Source organism: Myotis brandtii, unplaced genomic scaffold (genome assembly GCF_000412655.1).
Source record: "Myotis brandtii unplaced genomic scaffold, ASM41265v1 scaffold221, whole genome shotgun sequence".
NCBI classification, from domain to species: Eukaryota; Metazoa; Chordata; class Mammalia; order Chiroptera; family Vespertilionidae; genus Myotis; species Myotis brandtii.
Window position 1 is genome coordinate 611,110 of NW_005358287.1, and position 23,982 is coordinate 635,091.

The window sequence follows — 23,982 nt, forward strand, 5'->3', positions numbered from 1 at the left end:
TTCTAATGAACATAACATATATTTTTATTTCCTAAGAATAAATACAGTCATTTCCCTTTATCTGCACTATTGCTTTCTGTGGTTTCAATTACCTGCAGTCAACCACAGTCCAATATGTTAAATGGAAAATTCCAGAAATAAGCAGTTCATGAGTTTTAAACTGTGTACCGTTCCAAGCAGCACGCTGACATCTCTCCCTGTCTCCCTCCCCCTTCCTCTCTGAAATCAATAAAAATATGTACAAAGAAAGAACTGTGTAAGCACAGTCCCCTTGAGGACAGTAAATAGATTTACAGGGAGTGGGATCCCTCCCATCCAGTTCTCTGTCCTAAAGGAAGTTGGGGAAGCTGTGAATTGGGAAATCAGTTACTGCAAAGAATTTATCTTGACACACTCATTCCGTTTGTAATTGTTTGTCCCCGTCCCTGAAAGCGGCCCGTGTGTGCCTTTCTCTTTTATTCCAAGTTCCTCACCAGCACAGGGCGAGGGCGCAGGGTGGGGGAGGGGAGACACTGTCCACACGTTATCTGTGTAGCTATCGCGTGACTTAAAAAGGGAACGGGCAGCGAGGTCATGGCATCCAGTGAACGGGAGAAACGAGGCCTTCCTGACCTCTGCCGTCCGTCCTGGGTGACCAGGGGCCAAATGCACTACAGCTGTTTATACGGACACACAGCTCCTCTCTTAGTCTGTCTGTCTATCTATCTATCTATCTATCTATCTATCTATCCATCCATCCATCCATCCATCCATCCATCCATCCATCCATCCATCCATCCATCCATCCATCCATCCATCCATCCATGTGCCCTTGACCGGAATCAAACCCAGGACCCTCCAGTCCGCAGGCCGATGCTCCATCCACTGAGCCGAACAGGCCAGGGCACAGCTCCCCTCTTAAAGGACCAATGCCCCGTTAGAGCAGGACATTGACCCGCCCTCAACTTCGATGATTTATTCCAAGTAAATAGCTTTATTCTATTGCCTTCAAATAGCTAAACTATCCTCTGACGTTTCAGGGAGCATTGGAAGTGCTTTTTACTAATTTTTTTAAAGGAGTGATTTTCTTCCTTTTTTCGTTTTTTGCTTATTAAGAAAGGACATTTTCATGACCCCATTCCCCCCAAAGAAGAAAAGAGCCCTGAGTTCCTTCTCTCACGGCTCTCTGTGCGCAGCTACAGCTCCCATTCCTGTGGGCCAGGTGTGTGGCCGGCCAGCCCTGCGGGTGCGCTGACATGGCGTGGGCTCTACCCCAGGCCTTCACGCCGTATCGTTCAGTGTGTGATGCATAGTCACGTGGCTCCTACAAAGACCGGAGTAAGAAAGGGTGTTTTTTCCTTAAAATGTTCCTTGCGTTACTGTCACCTGCTGATGTTTATCAGTAGAAATAAAATGGGAACTAGTTCCACTTAAAATGAACAACACTTGACAGCGCACCCAGAGTCCGGAACGTGGGAGGCGGCCGTTCCTGCGCGGGGTGATCTCCCAAGTGTGCAGGGGCAGAGGCCTCTGACCCTCCGCGTAAGTGAGCAAGGAGTGGCATGTGCCTCCTGGGAGGTGATCCTGCATGAAGTAAGGGATTCTGTTTCCATGTCAGCGAACAGCCGTTCTACCTTTAACCAGAGAGGAAAACGTAAGGGAAGAGAGATGTCTCCGTTAGACAGGACATGCCGTCAGTTGCACTCTCTGATTTCTTGGAGCTGCAGATGGAGAGACCGGGTGTCCTGCTACAATTGGGCTCGTGTTTGGCCTGTTCTCACAGCTCTTCAGTGAAGGGAAACGCTCCCCTGGGGTTCCCCAGGGTTCCCCGGAGCTGCTTCGAGGTCTCGAAGCCCCTTCGCATGGGTGTTCTCAGGCTTCTCGCTGAGGTTTCCGGAGCGCAGGGGGGTTCCTTCGGGGGCAGTTGGTGGTGGCTTCTGGTTTCTGTGACTCACAAGACCCTTTGTGGTGAGCACCGCGCACCGGGGCCCTGCGCTGGGCTTGATGCTGAGCGATCGTTGGCTGCTCCCGCTGTGTCCTGAGCCTTTTCATGAGATGCTGGTGGTGAGTTCCCCTTTGCTCTCCCGACAACTCAGACACCCTCCCTCCGTCTCTTTGGGGCGAAGCTGAGGAATACAGGTGCCATGTTCTTGCTACCAGAAATCTCCAGAATGCTTTGTATTTGCTTCTATAATTCCCACTTTTACTTTTCCACTGGGTAGGTCTTTTGTCCACTCTACTGACCTGAAATATAATTTCTTTTTGTTCCCTTCATTTAGAGCTTGCTCTTAAACATTGGGCCTCTAGTTCCAAATAAATGCCTAGCTTAGTTCTTGGCACTTGTCGATGCTAAGCATTTATTTATTTTGGAAGCCATCTGTATTTTATTTACTTATGGCCTTATTTTATATTGTGTTTCCCCCCACCTTTATTGAGGTGGTATGATTGACAAGTAAAAATTGTGTATATGTTCTAGAATTTGATTTTTTAAAGGTACACGTGATGATTTAATATGCATATTCATTGAGAAATGATGATTACAGTCCAGTGAATGAACAAAGACAATAGGCATTTCTAGAAGAAAGGAAGAAACGACACTGTACCCATGGCCCTAAATAGTTAAAAATAACTTCGCTGACCGCGTGGCTGTAATCGTTGTATATGTCATAATGACAGTGTTCAGTGTTACCTAACTTCAATGAGTAATTTCTTCTTCCTTCATATTTGTAAGCGCCTCAGGTGAAGTGTGGTAGTTTTTGGATTTCTATGCCCATAACCTGTCAAGTTGCAAACCATGTTAGGAGAATACAGGGAGGCCTACTCCATGAAATGAGGGTCACTCTGGGCATGGAGAGGTGTTGTCTGACCATAACCCTAACACTCAGTTGGTGGAGAGGATAACTGAGAGGAGAATATACATTTTAACATTGTTTCCTCTCATAAAATATATTTTTATTTCCAAAATGAGATATTTTGATTTTCTTTCTTAAACATCAGCTTTACCCGACTGAGTTCAATCAAGTGATAGGTTTATAGATACCACTTTATCTGTTTATTTCATCTATCGAAAAAGAAATAAAATCAGAACAGCAATTCTCCACACCTGGAATAGTGGAGCATAACTTTTTATGTGATTGAAACACATTTTCTCTTTAAGAAACTTAGGAAAACTACTTAAGAAATGTTTAAAAGGTAAATCACATTAACTCACATTATTCACTCTGTAATTCGAGGGATGCAAAATGGCTCATTACCTGTAATTTGAAATTGCTGTTCTGAGGGGAAAAATCAGAAATGTTACACAAAGCTTGGTACTGTGTTCCTGTTGGAAAGGTGTAGTTATCACACTCCTAGGAACATTTAAAAGGCTTTTTCCTTTGACTGTGAACTTTAATTAGATGTGGCATTCTTCATAAAAAACTTTCAGTGCAAGTTTTTAGGCAGTTGGCACTTTTAGTTCAGTACAAATCTACAACATTAGTCTTCCATTATTGAAATTAATAACCAATGGAAAGCTACATATATTCAGTTTCAATTGCTTAATGAAAGACAGTCCTCATGATTTTAGAGTCTACTTCTACCGGGTGCTGAACCCAAAATAAAGTTGTCATTTTTAGCCAAAGTAAACTCTGTTTTACATAGTAGAACTCATCTAAATAATAACTTAATTAGATTATTCAGCAATTCATGCTTAAGAGAAATGCCACATAGTTTTACAGAAAATGAGCACTTTAAATTCGGATATTAAAGAATAACTGTCATGGTGTTCCAGCATAGGCTAGTTAGCTCGGTCTTCTAGGATAAATAACGGTTATGCAGGCTCAGAGAAGGAATAGAAACCAGGGAGTGGGAGCCCTCAAGTTGCTTGTCCTTTAAAACGTGCTTATTATGGGTTCTTTTGTTTCCATTCAAGCATTGAAATAATTTACCTACGTCTACAGAAAAGCTGGCTGGGGTGTGTACTGCCATCACTTTGAGCCTGCAGATCAATTTGACAGTAACTGTCATCTTTACAATATTGAGTCTTTCAAACCATAAATAAACTCTGTCTTTAAAGTCATGGAGGCCGTCCTTTAGTATTTTCTCTAAGCAGAATTTTGTAGTTTTCAACACCCAGAGTTGGACATGTTTTCTTAAACTTTTCTGAGTATTTTGCTTTTAAAATGCTTTGCAAAATCGTTTATATTCTTGAATTTCATTTCTAATATTGTGCTTAGTAGATAGAAACAAATCTGTATTTTTAAAAATATATTTTATTGATTTTTTATAGAGGGGAAGGGAGAGGGATAGAGAGTTAGAAACATCGATGAGAGAGAAACATTGAGCAGCTGCCTCTTGCACACCTCCTACTAGAGATGTGCCCACAACCAAGGTACATGCCCTTGACCGGAATCGAACCTGGGACCTTTCAGTCTGCAGGCTGACACTCTATCCACTGAGCCAAACCGGTTAGGGCACAAATCTGTATTTTATATGTTGATGTTGCATGCTGAAAACATGCAAAATTGACCTTTTAATACTTGTAGCTTGCTAGGATATTTTTAGTTAAGAATTTTTATATGTTGTTGTGTGACATGCAAACAAAGAAACTTCCTTTTTTCTTACCAATCAGCGTAGACTCCCATATGCACCCCAACCAGGGGTCAAACCTGCAGCCTAGGTGTGTGCCCTACCCAGGAAACACACCCGCAACCTTCTGGTGTGCAGGACCATGCTGCAGTCACTGAGCCGCCGGCAGGGCTAGGAAAGCAGTATTGGGTAGAGGTTTCGGTAGGGCATTTGCAGCACCTCATTGAACAGACCAGGTGTCGAAAGAGCAAACAGTAGAAGCAGGAAAGGCTTCCATGAAAGTGCACTAATTTGATTAAAATAATTCCTCCTACAAAATAGTTCTGCATGATGAACATGTTAAACATTCTTGTAATCTTTGTTTTTTGTCTGGTAAGAAGCCAAGCCTGTCCCCTATGAAAAGGCTTTAATCACAGGACCTGTTCCATTTATTTATTTAGAGTTTTTATTTATTATAATTTTATTGACTTTATCGGGGTGACATTGGTTAATAAAATTACATAGGTTTCAGGGGGACAGCTCTGTGATACGTCATCCGTATATTGCACTGTATGTTCACCTCCCGGGTCCAGTCTCCTCCCATCTCCATTTACCCCCCTTCACCCTCTTCTACCTCCTCCTCCCCTCTTTCCCTTTGGTCATCACCACACTGTTGTCAGTGTCTATGAGTTATTGTTTTTTTCTGAATCCCTTCACCTTTTCACCCACCCCAACCCCTTCCCTCTGACAGCTGTCAGTCTGTTCTCTGTCTCTATGAGTCGGTTTCTATTTTGTTTGTTTATTTTGTTCATTAGAGTCCACATATAAGTGAAATCATACAACACCTGCTTTTAAATTCTGGTGGGGATTTAAGGGTGATGTTTGCCTTGTTTAAATGATTGACAGCTCTATATTTATATTTATATTTAGGGAATGCAAAATTATTTTAGACTTATTATCAATTAAGCACAGAGGTGTTTTCAGAATTATTTATATTATCCAAACATTTCTTTTGATCCCATAGCGTTTTCTTTATGAAAAAGGAAAAAGCATTGCCTTTGACTCCATAGGACACAGGAAGAAATGACATTTAAAGAATTGGAAGTGTTCAAAAATTTGATGAGATTAATATTTTATTAACTGGAAAGTTCTGAATTCTACATGACGTGTTCAAATATATATTTTTGCCAAGTTTGCAATGTAGTTATTAAACCCATTTCCTTTCAGAGAAGTGGCTGAAACCTGCAGTCAAAAGGAAGTTATTAAGACTTATGTGTGGGAGTTGAGGAATTAAAAGGCTCTGTGGCTATAGTAACTGCTTTTGAAATTTGCTTCAAGCATAGAATTCATCAAATCTCTTTTTATTAAAAATAAGATTTCCTGTTGGATAGAGACTCTCATCCAGACTCTTGGCAGCCGTTTACTTTTAATAAAGAAAGAAAAGAATATCTTCAATCGGGGATTTTTATTCCACTTGATTAAACTTCTTTAATACAAGTTAAAAGACACTAAAACTGTGCATAAGTAATATTAAAACTCACTCAGGCACGGGCATACATGAGAACAGCAATGAAGTCATCTTGTTGAAACAAATTACACACATGCTCCCAATGAGGATCTGGAGAATCTTTAAAAAGCTTATACGTTTTAACATTTGTTTGCTCTTGATAAGTTTCTTCTTTTTATGAATTTGAAATGTAATTTTACACGGACTCTCTATTAGGTAGAATGACTGTCTCGGGGTTAGCAAGGCTCCTGCTCTCCGTCTGTCGCATGAAGCGGATGAAAAACCATCAGCTTACAGCCAAGAGTACCTGCTTCTATAAGACACAGTCATTTAAAGAAAAGTGTGTTTTGGAGCCTTTGTTTCAAGTTTAATGTAAATTTTTCTCTTGTAAAATTTTAGTATTTTTGTAACAAATGGACTTAGATAAAAACAGCCCTTGGGTTTGTCATTTCAGGGTTTCAGGATGATGATGGAAACATCTACATTGTTCACAGATGCCCGCCTTAAGTAGCTCCCGATGGCCAAATCTGGAACAATTTGAATAAGTAAGTAAACAGGATTAGAACTCACAGAATAATATAAATATCCATGTTAATCTAAATAAATAATATAAACATTTGAATAAAGAAATGAATGGGTAAGACAGGCACGTCTTCCTAAACTTAGAATTCCAGGTGACACACGTGAAAATGCAACAAGTGCACAGACAGCATTTGTCTTCCCAGTCATTTGCCCCCTGTGTCTAAGCTGCTCACTAGATTGGAGTAAGGTTTATACACACCCTTTCTTTCCAATAACTGCATAATCTAGTGATATAGCATTTCTTTTCTTTTCTCACCTACGTGATGTGTCCTGGTGGCCCCTTTTTCTTTTCTGATTTGGGTAATTATTGTATCTTTCTCTCTTTAGAATCAGTTTACCCACAGGTTTGTTTTTTAATTTGATTTTATTGTGGAAGTAACACCTGAAATGAGATCTCTCTTCTTAGCAGGTGTTAAGTGTACAGTACAGTGTTGTTCAGTATAGGCACGGTTTGTACAGCGGATCTCTACAACTCATTCATTGTGCAAAATTGAAACCTTATGCTCATTGATTAGCAATTTCCCATCCGCCCCCCCGCCCACACACACCTCCAGCCCTTGGGGGCTACCGGTCTTGATGCCTCATGTAAGTGGCCCTGCTGTATTTATTCTCCTGTGACTGACAGTTCCCGTCACCTAATGTCCTCTGACTTCACTCGTGCTAGATATTTCATTGTCTGTATGCGCCACATTGTATTTATCTGTTTGTGTGTTGATGGACATTAAGTTTGTTTCCACACCTCGACTACTGTGAATAGCGATGTCCTGAACTTTGGAGTATGGATACTTCCTCAAGGTGCTGATTCCCATCCTTCAGGAGAATCAGCAGTGAGATTGCCGAGTCATGTGGTCGTTTATTTTTAAATTTTTCATGAACCTCATGCTGTTTTCCATAGCGGCGACATCATTTCACATTCCCACTAACAGTGTGCAGGTCTCTCCATTTATCCGTATCCCCTTGAACATTTATTTTCTTTTTTGCTGTTTTTCTTTTTGTTTTTATTATTTTGCTATTGGCCTCACAGTTGTGAGCTGAACTCTCACTGTAGTTTTGATTGCATTTCCCTGGTGACTGGTAACATTCAGTATCTTTTATATATCTACTAGAGGCCTGGTACACGAAATTCGTGCACTGGGGGAGGGGGGTCCCTCAGCCCGGCCTGAGCCCTCTTGCAGTCCAGGACCCCTCAGGGGATGACTGGGACCCCTCGCTCCTTACCACCTGCCTGATCGCTGCTCTTTACATCTAGGCTCACTGCTCCTTAGCTGAGGGGGGAGAGACTTACACCATCGCCGCTGTGCTCACCGGCCGTGAGCCTGGCTTCTGGCTGAGCAGTGCTCCCCCTGTGGGAGCGCACTGACCACCAGGGGGCAGCTCCTGCATTGAGCATCTGCCCCCTGGTGGTCAGTGTGCATCACAGCGATCGGTCGTTCTGGTCATTCCTCTGTAAGGGTTGCTTAGACTTTTATTATATAGATTGACTATGCTTATGTCTTCTTGGAGAAATGCCCTTTCCTGTCTTCAGTCCCTTGTCAGCTGGTGTTTATCTTTTTGCTGTTGAGTTGTAGGCATTCCTTATGTATTTTGGATAATAATCCCTTTTATATGTGTGGTTTGCAAATATTTTTTGCCATTTCATAGGTTGCCTTTTTGCTCTATTGTTTCCTTTTCTGTGCAGAACTCTTTGGCTGTATCCAGTCCTAGTTGTCTGTGTTGGCTTTGTTGGCTGTGCTTTTGGTGTCATATCCCTGCAGATATCTAAGTCCAGTGTCACCAAGCTTTTCCCTTATGTTTTCCTTTAGGAGTTTACACTTTCAGGTCTTACATATACGTGGGAAAATGGTCATAATGGGACATGACATAATGGAAGGCCCGTTGCCATTGAGATATTTTCCATGATATCATATGTTTATCTAAATGGCAATGTAGAAAAATAAATCAATAAATAGCAATGTAGAAAGGTATGGTAGGTCTATAGTTTATAGGGTTTACAGAGTAATCCCCTACTATAATTAGTATTGATCAGCCCTTTATTGAAATTTTATTGTCATGATGGACAACTTAGAAACCTAAGAGTGAAAACACTGATTAAAAGTTTGGGGGAGGAGCTCTCCAAGGAGACATTACAGTTTGCATTTTGACATGAGGGAATGCTTTATAAAGCATAGCAAGAGGTCACAGGTTCAAAGAACAGGGGACTGGGAGAACCTAACCAGTGCCAAGAACCAGTAGTCATGTCAAAAGCGATTGTCCAGGCCCTAGTGAGATTGTACACAACCTGAAGGCGAGAATATTGCATTTTTTTCCATTTACATTTGTATGACTTTGCAGTACACAGGCCAGTGCTTCTAAGATGGGACGATGCCTGAGGTCTAAATGTAGATGCTTTGCTGCCTCATGATGCTGATTTGTAGAGAGAGAATTGGTGGGATACCGGAGGACTTTACACCTGGAAATTACACCTGGACTTTCTTTAAAAAAATTTAAAAAAATATATTTTTATTGCTTTCAAATTGGGAGGGAGAGGGAGAGAGAGATAGAAACATCAATGATGAGAGAGAATCATTGATCGGCTGCCTCCTGCATGCCCCCCACTGGGGATTGAGCCCACAGCCCAGGCATGTGCCCTGACCAGGAATTGAACCCTGACCTTCTGGTTCATGGGTCAACGCTGAACCACTGAGCCATGCTGGCTGTTTGGATTTTCTTTAATAAGTTATATTGCTTTGTGTTTCAATATGAAATCTCAACAATAATGTAGTTAAAGTGATACAATAGGAGAATAAAATTAAAAGAGTAGACAGTGAGAAATACTTAGACATATAACCATGTACTTTTTGCCATGCACACATACTGCATAAGAGGAAAAATGGCAAAGTTAAAAAAAAATCTGAATCTAATCATAAATTGCCTCCATTAACAGCATCACTTCCAATATTTGTCCCGACCGTCACGCCGATTTCTCAGTGAACTGTAACGAATGTGGGCCCCTCTGTGGTGCACTGGCTGAGTGTTAAGGACGCTGTTGATTGAGAAGTTGTAGGAGCAGAGTCAGGGCTTGTCGGTGTGACACACACGAGCATAGCAGTAGCCTTCCCTACGTCAATCCAGCTGCAATAATGAGATTTAGTAACAAATGCTGTGCCGATCACCACACTGTCAACCCGCTGTGCTGTGAACTAATGAAAAGCCATGCCTCCGATGTAGATATGCAGAGAGGAAGACATGCCAGGGATACCACTGCTGTAATTACTCTGCTGTTTATGACAAATCCATTATTAGTATGTAGACCGCAAAACGTACACTGGAAACCAAGGTAATGAGAGAAATGTACGGAGGAATTACTCTAGACTCCCTGAAAATAGAGCATTTCAGATGCAACCTTTTGTCAGCCCAAATGGCATAAAGCGAAGAAGCAGTTACCTTAGGATACGTCTGCTAAGGGATGCAAACAAGAAATCGAGATAAATCCCAGATTCTCACAGACACAGGTTCAAACCATGGCGGCTTGATGGGGAGATGCCCAGTGTGGTTCCCGGGGGAGGTGCCTGGCAATGCAATGTATATATTGTCATATCAAATATTAAAAGGCCAATGTATAGCTTTTACATAATTATAACCAAATATATTACTTTCATTGAATTGGCAATGATAGACTTTAATATGGATCCAGTGTTCCTGGCTCTAAAAGAAACTTTTGCTAAGACTGAGAAGGACTGTTGAGACTCCCTCAGCTGTTTTTACTCTATTACAAAGATTTCTGAAGTCTGAATAGTGTTATCTGTTCTGGTAAATCATCATACTTCTTTAAGATGGCAGCCCTTTATTCTTCTCTGACAGGCGTTTACATCTGCCTCATTTAGCTGCTTTGTTGAAGGGGCCTGGACGCCAGACCTCTCCTGTCCAGTCTCCTGTTCTAGTTGCTGGTTTATGTCCTTGTTTTCTACAGCAGATTGTAAAATAACTTCCTAGAAAAGGCTTATGGGCGTTAAGTTTCTGCATCCTACCGATTCCATTACCACACTTGATTAGAAATGTATCTGAGAAAAGCATCCAAGGTGAAAATAATTTTAAAAATTTACATGTTATTTAAATGTGTTTACAGAGAGCCCTGTCTACGTAAATGTTGCCTCTAGCTGTACGAAATTTCTCACAATCTATTTAAAATATTACCTCATGCTTTTCTCTATTTTCTGGTTTCAGATAGATCCTCCATCTTTTAATTTATTTTAATAGTATCTGTCTATTTTGTCTATTCTATGAGATAGTTTTTGGATTTTAAATTGTTAAAATTCTATTTTTTAAGTTAACAATAACTAGTGATATTTAAATTTATTCAATTTCCAGTTCATTTTTATAGAACTTTGCTGTTTAGACATTGCAATGTCTTTTTAAAAAAAATGACAATTTATTTTTAACGAGAGGCCCGGTGCATGAAATTTGTGCACAGATAGGGTCATGTACTTTTCCCTTGGCCTGGCTGGCGATCAGGGCTGATCTGCGGAGTGATTGGCGGGGCCATTGGGGGGCCCCACTGGCACCTGCTTTGGTTGGCAGCCTGGTGCTGGCCGCTCGCCGTCCCCGTCCCCCACTGCCACCAGTTGGGACCTGCGGGCGGGGGCAGCTCCTGCATTGAGCATCTGCCCACTGGTGGTCAATGTGTGTCATAGCAACCGCTCGTTCTGCCGGTCATTTGGCTGTTCGGTCGATTTGCATATTGTGGTTTTATTATATAGGATGGCACTTCTGTTGCTAAAATACCTCTTTTCTTGTTTTTTTTGTTTTGTTTTGTTTTTGTGTGTTTTTTTAAAACTGCATTTCTTATCTTTTATGTTATAGGTTTTCTCAAATTTCTGCTGATCTTTCTCTATTTTCCTGTACAAATAAAATAATACCATGAAGAGTCTGGAGATTGCTGAGTGTAATGGTCTGCAATGACGCTGAGTAAATGTGTCTTTTTAACTGTGCTGTGTAGAGTGAGTCTTCTCAGAAGGCTTCTGGGTGAGTTACCAGCAGTGGCCGTTCCTCTGAGTGATGGCAGGTCCCACTTGAACTTTATTCCCACCCGCTGGGCACAGAGCCATTGTCGTCAGAGCCCCCGGCGCAGGTGGGCTGACCCTGGCGGTGGTGTGACCTGGAGGTCACCGTTACAAGGGTCGCCCGAGCCGAGTCATGGACTTTACTGGGTTATTAATGATTGTTGGCACAGCCTATGCAATACGTATAAACTGAATTATGGGACCAGATGAAATTATAGATGGGAATGAGGCCTGTGTATCATCCATTATCTTGGGTAATCAAGAAGTGATTTAATATCATCTTGAAAAAAATAAAATAAAATATGCTCTTTAAAATCAAGTAAACAGACGTATGAAAGAAAAACAATATGGTGTGAGAGGTTCTATGATGGTGGCCAACTATGATAGAATATAGGCAAAATAAGATGGTATTGACAGCTTCCCAAAGAGGTTACTGAGAAATTTACACACAACATGAGAGGTAGAGTGGATCTTGTATGTATTGCACATGGAAAGGGAAAAACACACACCTTAAATATGACTTACAGTTTTGCTTGTGGTGAAGTAGCTTATATTGGGCTAGCCCTCCTTCTGAAGCAAGTTTAATTTTTGGACAGATATTTATTATTTAATTGGACAGATATTTATTATTTAATTGTTGGACAGATATTTATTGTTTAAGCAAATAGTGATTAAAGAGATGGAGAAGGAGTCCATGTCGGCAGGGCGTGAGCAATTATAAAATTTGAAAAGGGAAATATGAGGAGAGACCACATTCATTTTGGATTTTTTTCTGAGGACACATTTTCACAGTTCCACCTTTACTGAAAGAATCCAAGGATTTGACCGCAATATTTTAGGGCCGTGGATTCCCAGGTCAGAGTTTGGGCTGAAAAGTGCTAGGAACTGAGAAAGGCGGGTCACCCAATTTCTAAAATACTCACCTTAATTTGTTGGCTGGCTCCTCAGCAGTCCATGTACAGAGGTAACCCCCAGAAACGCAGCAGAAAATATAGCAGAGAGGCTAAAAATCCTATCTGAAAAAACAACATTTGACAGCTTTTCACATTTTGTAATAATTCCTGAACATGATAGATAATTGCCAAAAGGAAGCCCTCAATGATCTTGAGTAAATTAATACCAAATAATTTCAAAAGCAAAATTATAAACATGTTTAAACTTACAGGAAAACATTTAATTTAATTTGGGATTCATATGAATCTCCCTGTTTACCATGAGATAAGGTAGAATCTCTGAAAGAATGCCTTTCCCCTGAGGAATTAAGTCAGCTCTGACCTTTCTCTTCCAAGTTAAAAGATGTGTAAGGTCCGGCAGGCATGGCTCAGTGGAGAGAGCGTCGGCCTTTGGACTGAAGGGTCCCAGGTTTGATTCTGGTCAAGGGCACATGCCTGGGCTTGATCCCCATTTGGGGGGGAAGGCGTGCAGGAGGCAGCCGATCAATGATTCTCCCTCATCATTGATGTCTCTATCTCTCTCTCCCTTCCTGTCTGAAATCAATAAAAATATATTTAGGAAAAAGATGTGTAAGGAACATGCAGGCATTGATCCACGGGGTTGTGACAATTGGACTCAAGGAGAATAGCTGTGCTGGGGAAGGGGGGGAGAAAGGCTAGTGGAGAAAGTATTGTAAAGAGGTGGAGGCCTAATTTGTTTACCCAAGAGAGGGTGTTCCAATGGCACTAAAAGGGTAGGAAGACATTATGATGGAAAGGATGGGTACGGTACTCAGAACAGAGAATGTATTTCATGTTTGTTGCCTGTATTTGGGCAAAGATGGGATGAGTTTTGACTCTGCCCATCCTCGTTCTGTGCTGGGATGGATGCCATCGTTGCCAGAACTAGATGTCCATGGTTTATAATGACACAGAGATTGTCTTTATCAAGTATTTGGTTCCTGTTTTATTAGGGTACTTTTTCATTACATATGGATAAGGTTGTATCAATCAAACAGTTCCAAATGATTATATATTTCCTTTACCTGTAAATTAGGATGTGCATATAATTTATTTTTCCTTTATTGATTAAGGTATTACAAATATATCTTTATCCCCCCATAGTCCCCCCATCCCCCCACTCATGCCCTGGTGTCTGTGTCCATTGGTTATGCTTATGTGCATGCATACAAGTCTTTTGGTTGATCTCTCCCCCTTAGCCCCACCCTCCCTGCCTTCCCTCTGAGGTTTGAGCATCTGATCGATGCTTCTCTGTCTCTGGATCTATTTTTGTTCATCGGTTTATGTTGTTCATTATAATCCACAAATGAGTGAGATCATGTGATATTTATCTTTCTCTGACTGACTTATCTCACTTAGCATAATGCTCTCCAGCTCCATCCATGCTGTTGCAAATGGTAGGAGTTCCTTCCTTTTTACAGTAGCATAGCATTCCATTATGTAGATGTACCACAGTTTTTTAATCCACTCATCTGCTGATGGACACTTAGGCTGTTTCCAAATCTTAGCTATTGTAAATTGTGCTGCTATGAACATAGGGGTGCATATATCCTTTCTGATTGGTGTTTCTGGTTTCTTGGGATATATTCCTACAGGAACAGACATATAGATCAATGGAATAGAATAGAGAACCCAGAAATTGACCCAAAACTATGCTCAATTAATATTTGACAAAGGAGTCAAGAACATACAATGAAGTCAAGACAGTCTCTTTAATAAATGGTGCTGGGAAATTTGGTCAGACACATGCAAAAAAATGAAAGTAGACCACCAAATTACACCATACACAAAAATAAACTCAAAATGGATAAAGGACTTAAATGCAAGATGGGAAACCATAAAAATATTAGAGGAATCCAAAGGCAGCAAAATCTCAGACATATGCCAAAGCAGTTTCTTCACTGATACCACTCCTAGAGCAATGGATACTAAAGGGAAAATAAACAAATGGGACTATATCAAAATAAAAAGCTTCTGGGCATATAATTTTTATCTGTAATTTGATTTCATTTTGACTCTGATGACATTGCCTTCTTTACTTTGAATGTCATATAGCCCCAAATCCTTCAAAATAAATATGCATAGCTGGGCTGTCAGGGAACAAATGATTGGCATGAGCCATCAATGTTCATTAAGATGAAACTTTGGCATGCCTTATATTAGAAAGAGCCAAATTTAATAAATGTCATGGAGCCTGCCAGATGTTCCATTGTAAAATATGATAGATTTTTACAAGGATAATGTTTCATAAACAAGGTCAGTTGTATTCAATTAAATTGTCTTCATATGCTGCTAATATTAATTTATGACAATGAGAAATTTTTGGTAATTCTGACACTATAATTTTAGTCTTTTGTTTAAACTTCTAAATAGTCAAAGTCAATGTTAGTAGTAAAGTGGAAGTTTAATCAACTTAAGAAATAAATGTACTTTCTTGCTAGTTAGTTTTTTAAAGAGGTTAACCTAGAATGTAGAAATTATCTTCTCCCTTCAAATTATATTACTCGCTCTTATATCCCTGCTGTACAGAAAAAAAGAGAGAAACATAAACCAAAATATTTTTCTCTGCTTTAAATAATTTTGTTAATAGCTCTCAGACAAAATGGATCAATTTGATAGTCTTTTATTTTCTTTCAAAGTCTGCTGGTTAGTTGTATGAGAAATCTCTACGAAATTAGTCTTACAATTATATAGGAATGCAGAATATAGGTTAAATAAGCATGCTATGAGTCATAGTTTTGTATATAAACATAGGTTACACACACACACACATATATATATACACACACACATATAGTCTACATACTTAATTTAAAGTCTCTTATAGAGCAATGCTCATTAACTGTGTATTGACAGAGAGAGTGAGTGAATGGGACAAGTAATTTTGACTCTATTGACAATATATTAACTGAATACTTAGAAATGAAAACTATAAATGACAAATAATAATAAAAAATGTGTTGTGAGAGGTGTGAACTTATCATGAAATGGAAGACACGTCTTACCAAGGCCTTCGATGTACTATCCACTTCTTGCTCACTAGATCAGATTAGCTATATGTCATGAATATAGTGGACAAATTATTGCATATATTCATGTATAATGAGTGCATACATCCATCAAAGAACATACACAGGAATATTTATTTAAGGGTATTCATGAATGCCAAATGTGGGAACAGCCTAAATGTCCATTCATTAAGTAGAATTTATAAGTAGAATCTTCAAACTATAGTATATTATGCACCAATGAAGAAAAGAATGGTTTGTTGCTACATGAAGCAAGTTGATGAATCTCAAAGACCTATGGATGAATGAAAGACTTAGAAAATGAAACATGTTGGATAATTCCATTTATTTGAGGTTTAAGACATAGTAAAACTAATCTCTGGTGATGGGTATATAAGCAGTGGTGTCTTTGGGGAGGGAAGAAGAGTCCTGGGGTGGTGAGAGGGAGCCTTCTGCGAAGCTGGAAATAGTGTACGTATGACAGGCAATAGCTACATAAAAGCATCCTACGTAAAAGTTAATCAGCAAATATATGAGTTGTGCATTTTATTTTGGAGTATTGAAGGATATTTTAAATCTAAATAATTTGTTTTATACACAGAATAATGCTCTAATTTCCCTCTTCCTTTTGGTAAAAGTTTGAAACAACAGAATTTAAAATTTTCATTATCATTCAAATGTCATATATTCTTTTAGCATAAATCCTCATTTAATATATATTGTGTGTTTCAACTGAGTCCTTTCATATGTGAGGTTGATTTCATTCCAATAATTATTTAAAACAACTTGAAAGAAACAGAACTTTAAATAATGTCAAAAATGTAGAAGCCTGAAATAACTTGCTTCAATATTCCTAGAGAATATTTTTATGTCCCTGGAAAAATAACCACCAAATACGGGATTTGTTTTTCCAGGATCACAGAAAATACTAGTGCTGGAATATTAACTTTATGGTGATTATGCTCCTCACACTCTGCCATTTTATCTCTATTTCTTCTTTCCCAGTAGAAATATAGTCTATTAATGACTCCAAGTAAAAATACAAACCATCCATATTGGGAGTTTGAAAGTATAATTTAAGCATCCCTGATGATTTTAAACAACTTTTACATAAAGTAAGAACAAGGTCATTCAAACCCTTAAATGGTTTTTTTAAATCATTATATTAATCATGTTCCTTAGCCTGCAGACCAGGAAGGACAGTGTAGAAACAGAAAACTCAGGGACTAGAGGAGGCAATACATTTACACGCGTGATTTACTGAGCCTGTCACCATGCGTGGGGTTGTTTCCTGCAAATACTCTCACAGTGGCAATCTCAGCACACATACCTGCATAACAGGATGTTAGATCTCGGCTTCATCTACGTAAACTGGCACCAAATAAACTTTATGCCAAACTTTATATAGAACCTCAGGTCAGCGAACTTCCACCTTTTCTACCTGGTGCGCTTACAAACAGGTCATCCAGGGAGCGGCCCCCTCGCAAACTATCATCCAAATGCCTCTCACCCTTCCTTTGCACGGATCCATTCCCCTGTGTAAACCTCTCCCCTTCGAATTCTTCCCATCAAACCCTCTGGCCCAATAGAAAGTTATTTTGAATCAGTTGATTTTTCAAGCATCTTAAACCTGGACCCACATTAGGAATTACATGGTGCATCTTTACCAGTTTAAATACTAAAGTAATTGAAAAAAATTCACGAACCATACTTACGCTAGGCACATCAATTCTATTCTATTCTTCTACACATATATTGCCTATTATCTGGTAGATTGATTTGATGATCTTGTCATATATTGTGTAAAAAGTAATTAGAAAGATACTTCCCAAGAGTTTGCTAAAATATTTCCCAATACAATCTTATTTTACCGAATGTTCAGTTGCTCACTTTCAGTGAACACTGACTCTCAGTTGGGAAGAAGTAGAAATGTGATACGTTTGGTCACTTCCAAACCATAAAGCTCCATAGTTGAGCAATGTATAACTCCTATTAATAATCGTAAACACTTTCTATTGCATCTACCTCCATTCATCTCCCCATATTCATTAAACACATCAAACCTGGCCCAGCCGGCGTGACTCAATAGTTGAGCATCAACCTAGGAACCAGGAGGTCACGGTTCAATTTCCGGTCAGGGCACATGCCTGGGTTGTGGGCTTGGTCCCCAGTGTGGCAGCTGATCAGTGATTCTCTCTCATCATTGCTGTTCCTATCTCTCTCTGCCTCCCCCTTCCTCTCTGAGATCAATACAAATATATAAAACACCCTACATCATCATTGGCTTGCTATCTTCATCCCTACTGACCACGTGCCATCACCTCGCGTGGCCTCAGCGTCCCTGTGGTGCCGGATTTCTCAATTCCCTGACATCAGCTGCAGCGATTGCTCCTCCGTGTTAATTGCTCGAAATGCTCAACTACTGAAACTTTTTTGTTCTTCTCCTAATGTCTTTTGATATAACATTTTATTTAAAGAAGAAAACATCAAGAATAGTAAGAGGAATTTTCATGTTTCTTTTATCCAAATTCTTTAATGTATAATACTTTTCCCAAGTTAAATATTCATTTAAGAATTTTTGGTCCTCTAAATTATTAGATGTAACTGTTAAAGGACACAATTGTAGGCTAGAATATGGCCTTTTATAAGTTTATAAGCATAAATGATTAAGATCAAAGATAAATGGGAATTTTACAACATCTACCTATAGGTGAGGAATGAAGATCAATAACAAAAATTAACATATGAATATAAGCAGAAGTTTAGGTTGGATGAAATAAAATGAACAACTGATAATTCCAGTGCAATCATGATTTCCTTGTTAGATTTTTTAAAAAAATTGATACAATTATAAAAATAAGACTACTTACAATATTTTTCTTGATATTAAATCATGGATTAACAGTTGAGAAGATAGAACCACTGTAGGGTAGACACACTTTTTGAATAAATAAAACCAGAGGAAATATTGCAAAGGCATTAGACCTTGTTTAAAAAAACCCCTCAGAAATTGCATTAGAGTTTGTAAAAAGACTCAAGAATTGCATAGTGTTACATTTTTATTTGTCCTCAAGAGAATCTATTAATCTAAGAATCAAGGTGTCTTAGTTTTACTAAATGAAACAATGCTAACTTGGGAAACTGGGAGACAAATGTATTCAAAATGCTTATAATTCACTGCAGTGCAAGAGTTATTATTGCTGATTCAGTTTGCTGAGTATTATCCAAAAATCAATGCAAGAGGGAAAGCAAATTGTACTTGTGCAGAGATGTGAGGGATTCCAGTGCTGCTGCTCTTAAGCTGCAGCCCCGTCGGCATCCCATAAAACGAAACACGTAATCAGCTTTCAGATATATTCACCTCCATTAATCATAACTGCAGGCAGATTGTGGGCTTGCGATTTAGATTCCTTACTGCTGTCCATTCCCCTTCCGCTGTAACATTTCCAGCGGCGATCAAGTACAGAGGGTGGAAAGCCTTGCAGACATGTGACCAGCAAATGCGAACACGTTGCATTCAAAACACATGATGAGGGAAAACACTGGTGCCTCGACCCCAGATAACAAGTCACAGCGGCATAAGGTACAGACACACAGCCAGGCAGGCACACGATGGCTTTATCACTGGGATCTCAGGATACGTCTGTACTTTAAATGTTACTGCTCACTAAATGCTTACGTTAGACACAAAGATACTAGCGTATGCTGATGCCCATGGTCAGTGGGTGCCAGCATCAATGAAGTAAGCTTACGTCACCCATAAAAACGGGAGTGGCAGTAAAATTATTTTGGAAAATTGTTCAAAAAGCTGCAGTACTCTAAACATGATCTTAACGTTCCCATTCTATAAAACAATGTTGATTGGTAAAACCATTTTAATCCCACAAAATTTAAAATCAGTCAGAACTTCAGTTGTGCCCTGGCCAGTTTGGCTCAGGGGATACAGTGTCGGCTTGCGGACTGAAGGGTCCCAGGCTCGATTCCTACCTGGGTTTCGGGCTTGACCCCCAGTAGGGGGTGTGCAGGAGGCAGCCCATCAGTGATTCTCTCTCATCATTGATGTTTCTCTCTCTCTCTCCCACTCCTTTCCTCTCTGAAATCTATGGAAATATATATATATTTTAAAAAGAACTTTAGTTGCATGAAAACCCCACCTGAATAAGAACACCAATAATTCTATTAAAAGTATGTTAAAAATTTGAAAATATATAAAATTTACCAGTTTCCCCATTTTTCATACAAAGAAAATAATACGCAGCCTCGAAGCCCAGCCCTTAGTCAGGTTGCTGCCACCAGACAAAAGTACCGACTGGAAGTGGCAGAGCCGAAGGTGAGCGAGCTGCTTCAGGACTGAGCCCTAGGGGCAGTCAGTCCATTGCCATCCACACCTCTCTTTTCCTTTCTTTTTTTAAAATATATTTTTATTGATTTCAGTGAGAGGAAGGAAGGGAGAGAGAGAGAGAGAGAGAAAGAGAAAGAAAGAAACATCAGTGATGAGAGAGAATCATGGATCGGCTGCCTCCTGCACGCCCCACACTGGGGATTGAGCCCACAACCGGGCATGTGCCCTGACCAGGAATTGAACCTTGACCTCCTGGTTCATAGGTCGACGACCAACCATTGAGCCACACAGGCCAGGCCATACTTCTCTCTTTTTATAAAAAAGCTATGGGACTTAGGAAGAGAACATTAATGTCTCTCTGTGGCTGACCAGACTGGGATCCCAGTGACATTTTTGAAATACTGGTGCTTTATGATGTCGCCTTAACTAATAGTTAACTTAGATTTATAACAAAAAAGTCATTACATTGAAACTACCCTCATTTCTGTTGTTTTCTACTGTTTTTGAAGAGCTGACTGCCTGCATCAGAATTACTCATTCTGCTAGCTAAATAACAAATCCTTATTTCCATCTCGGTTCTATTAAACCAGAATTGCTGAGACTGTAAATATGTTTGGCCTTCAGCCTCACTGCTGTGACTTTTTAAATTGGTTGTCAGCTCATGAATCCACAAACATAGCCATTCCCCCCCCAAATCATCGGTAGCTTTAGCACCAGCTGTAGACATTGCATGAGCACTTCCTGGAGGGCCCTTACGTATAGAGGGGCAAATTTCTCCTTCCTTGGGCTGTTGTATGTTGTATCGGTGCCATATTGTTATTCATTAACATTCATTCACAGCCAAGAAACTCCGATCTCAACCACGTTTCCCCAGAAGGCCTGTCGCAGTTTCCTTGCCCTCAAGAACACGAGACAGCTTCCGGGCAGTTTGCTTGGGGGCATTCTAAATAGCAAGATCAACACAAAAATGCAAAAAGCACAAGACTGCCTAAACCCGCACTAAAGAAACCTTGGAAAGGACTTGTTTACAGCCCGAGAAGGCTGCCAAGTCTCTATTGTGTGTCATAACTTTGATGTCTAACACAATCACATTTTGTATTTCGTCCTTATAAACAACGTGCTCTTTTTGCCTTCGTGTTATCTAATACATTTTTTATCATCTTGCCAATTTCCTCCAAAAACATTTTGCTAGAAATTTAATCGAGAGTGCATTCAATCTATAGGTAAATTTGAGAATTAATATCTCTAAAAAATCTGTCTTCTGTTTCACAAACATGATATACTTTTTTATTTACGTAAAATTAAAAAAGGAAATAAAAGATAAGTTGGATGTAAACAAAATTAAAACCTACTCTTCTAAAACACCATTAAGACAAGGTGGGGAGGGGGTTGGGGGACTGGATGAAAGAAGGTGAAGGGATTGCACCATTAAGACAAGGTGGGGAGGGGGTTGAGGGACTGGATGAAAGAAGGTGACGGGATTAACCAAAAATAAATATATTCATAACCTATAGACACGGACAACAGTGGTGGAAATCAGAGGGAAGGGGGGAGAGGGTAGGTGGAGCTGGGCAAAGGGGAGAAAATGGGGGACAGGATGCGACGTTGTTGGGGCAGCGGGCGCAGGATACAGTGTGCAGATGATGTTTCACTGAGTTGGACACTTGAAACCTATATGGTTTGGGGAGCCCATGTCACCCCAGTAAATTTTAAAACAGGAAAAGGCAAGCCAAAGACTAAGAGGAATATTCTTAATACATATGTTGGACTAAAGACTTGTAATCAGATTATGTAAATTCACATAACTCAATAATATGAAGAAAAACAACCCAAAGTCTGCTGTTTTATTAGGACTTCTCTTCAGCTGCAGTTTTGGACAAATGCCTCAAAACAGAATTATAAGATGATTGTGTGTTCATTTTCTCTGATTCCCTTTAAAACACACACACACACACACACACACACACACACCCCAAAAAACACACTAAACAATGTATTAACTCTTCAGTTCTGCTGCCCTTGGCCCTGAATGGGATGTGCTCCGCCGTGCATGGGAGAGAAAGCCTGTTGTCCTGTCCATCTGGGCAGGGAATGAGACCACGTGAGACTGAGGCTGGCTGTTGTACATTGGATAGTTGGGAGGTAATGAAAAGCAACCCCAGCCGGTCTGACAGAGAGTTTCTGAGATCAGAGTAAATGCAGCTGAAGGCCCAGTGTGCGCGGCCCGGCCGGGCAGCCTTCAATGTGTCTCATGAGAGGGCAGTCAGTTTTCAACCTCAGTCAAACCTCCATCTCGTGACCCCATCATCACAGGACGAATGAAAAGTCAGCAGTGTGCCCATTCTTTTCCCTCGTCTATGCCACCGTCCACGCCTCCTTCCCAGTAAGAAATGCGCTTAGGATGCCTGATACGCCCGTCACAGAGCTCGCTCAGGACAGGGAAACGTTAACTGTTCTTCTCTCTCCACTTTATTCCCGTGAATGAGCTAGAAAAGCAGAGGGCGGCCTGGTATTCCATTTGTGTAGATTGTTTAAGCTCCTTTTAATGAAATGGGAGATAATTTTGAGATCATGCCTTTCTATGATGTTAGAGCGATAGAGTCCCTCTAGCTCAGTGGTTCTCAACCTTCCTAATGCCGCGACCCTTTAATACAGTTCCTCGTGTTGTGGTGACCCCCAACCATAAAATTATTTCATTGCTACTTTATAACTGTAATGTTGCTACTGTGATGACTGGTCATGTAAATATCTGATATGCAGGATGTATTTTCAGGGGTCGCGACCCACAGGTTGAGAACCGCTGCAAGTTAAGTAGCAAGGGACTGCTTTTAAACCTTAGAAAGAACAACACAATCATAAATGCATACAAAAAATGGAATGATCATATGCCAGTCTATATGTTACATTTAAAGTCGATTAGTGACCATATCAGCTTTGGTTTTCATAATCACGTTGTCTTTGGGGAGCAGGCTTGAAACACTGACCTCTATTCTGATTCTGCATTTCCTGAGCTGCTTATTCAAGCCATTTTGGACCGAACACACTGCAGAATGGTCGCTAACTCAAAGCAAGCTGGAGTGCTGGTTCTATACGGGCAGGCAGTGCACACATCATCTCCTCGAATTGGCGTTCCTCTCACACTCGGCCAGGCTCCTGTTCACCAAGTTAACCAACTTGATTTTACACAACAGGCAACTTATAAACTAGAGATGGAGATTAAATTTGAATTGCTTAGTATGTGTATCCTCAGCTAAATTAATAGAACAAGAGAGAAATTCAAAAGGCCCGTGGACTGTGATGAATACACCCATGAGACCCTGGCTTTGGTTGGTTCTGCTGTTCATAATCCCTAGAAATGACCATTTCAGAGTGAGGAAGTTGTTTTCTACTATGGATTATACTTCTTGAACTTGTGCAATGTGAAGTCTCACGAAACTTGCTCAGTTCTCCGACGTTAATGTTTCTTATATTTTATGTATGTCTGTATTTCCTAGGCTCCAAAAAAGGTGGAATCATTAGAAGATTGCTCTGTGTGTGCTTCTAGCCCTAAGGGAAGCGGCAGTCCCCAGCAATCTAGCCCGAGGCAGTCCCCAGCAAGCTAATCATAAAGCTGGTGCGTAGCAGGTGAGGCTTCCGAATTTTTGCAGACCTCCAGACCTCAAGGAGTTTTAATGAGTAGTCAAAGTTTTGGGTACTTATAAAACTCTCACCACATTGAGATTTTTCCATAACCAGCAATATCTCAGTTACCTTGGATCCTGAGTTAAACAACATCTGTGGACTCGGAGCAAACTTTTTCAAACTGTGTTCCACAGAAACCTGGTTCTACAGTACATTTAAAGATTGCTCTCCTGTCGTGCTGGTGTGGCTCAGTGGTTGAGTGTTGACCTATGAACCAGGAGGTCACAGTTCGATTCCCAGTCAGGGCACAAGCCTGGGTTGCGGCTCGTTCCCCAGTAGGAGGCGTGCAGGAAGCAGCCGATCAATGATTCTCTCTCATCATTGATGCTGCTCTCTCTCTCTC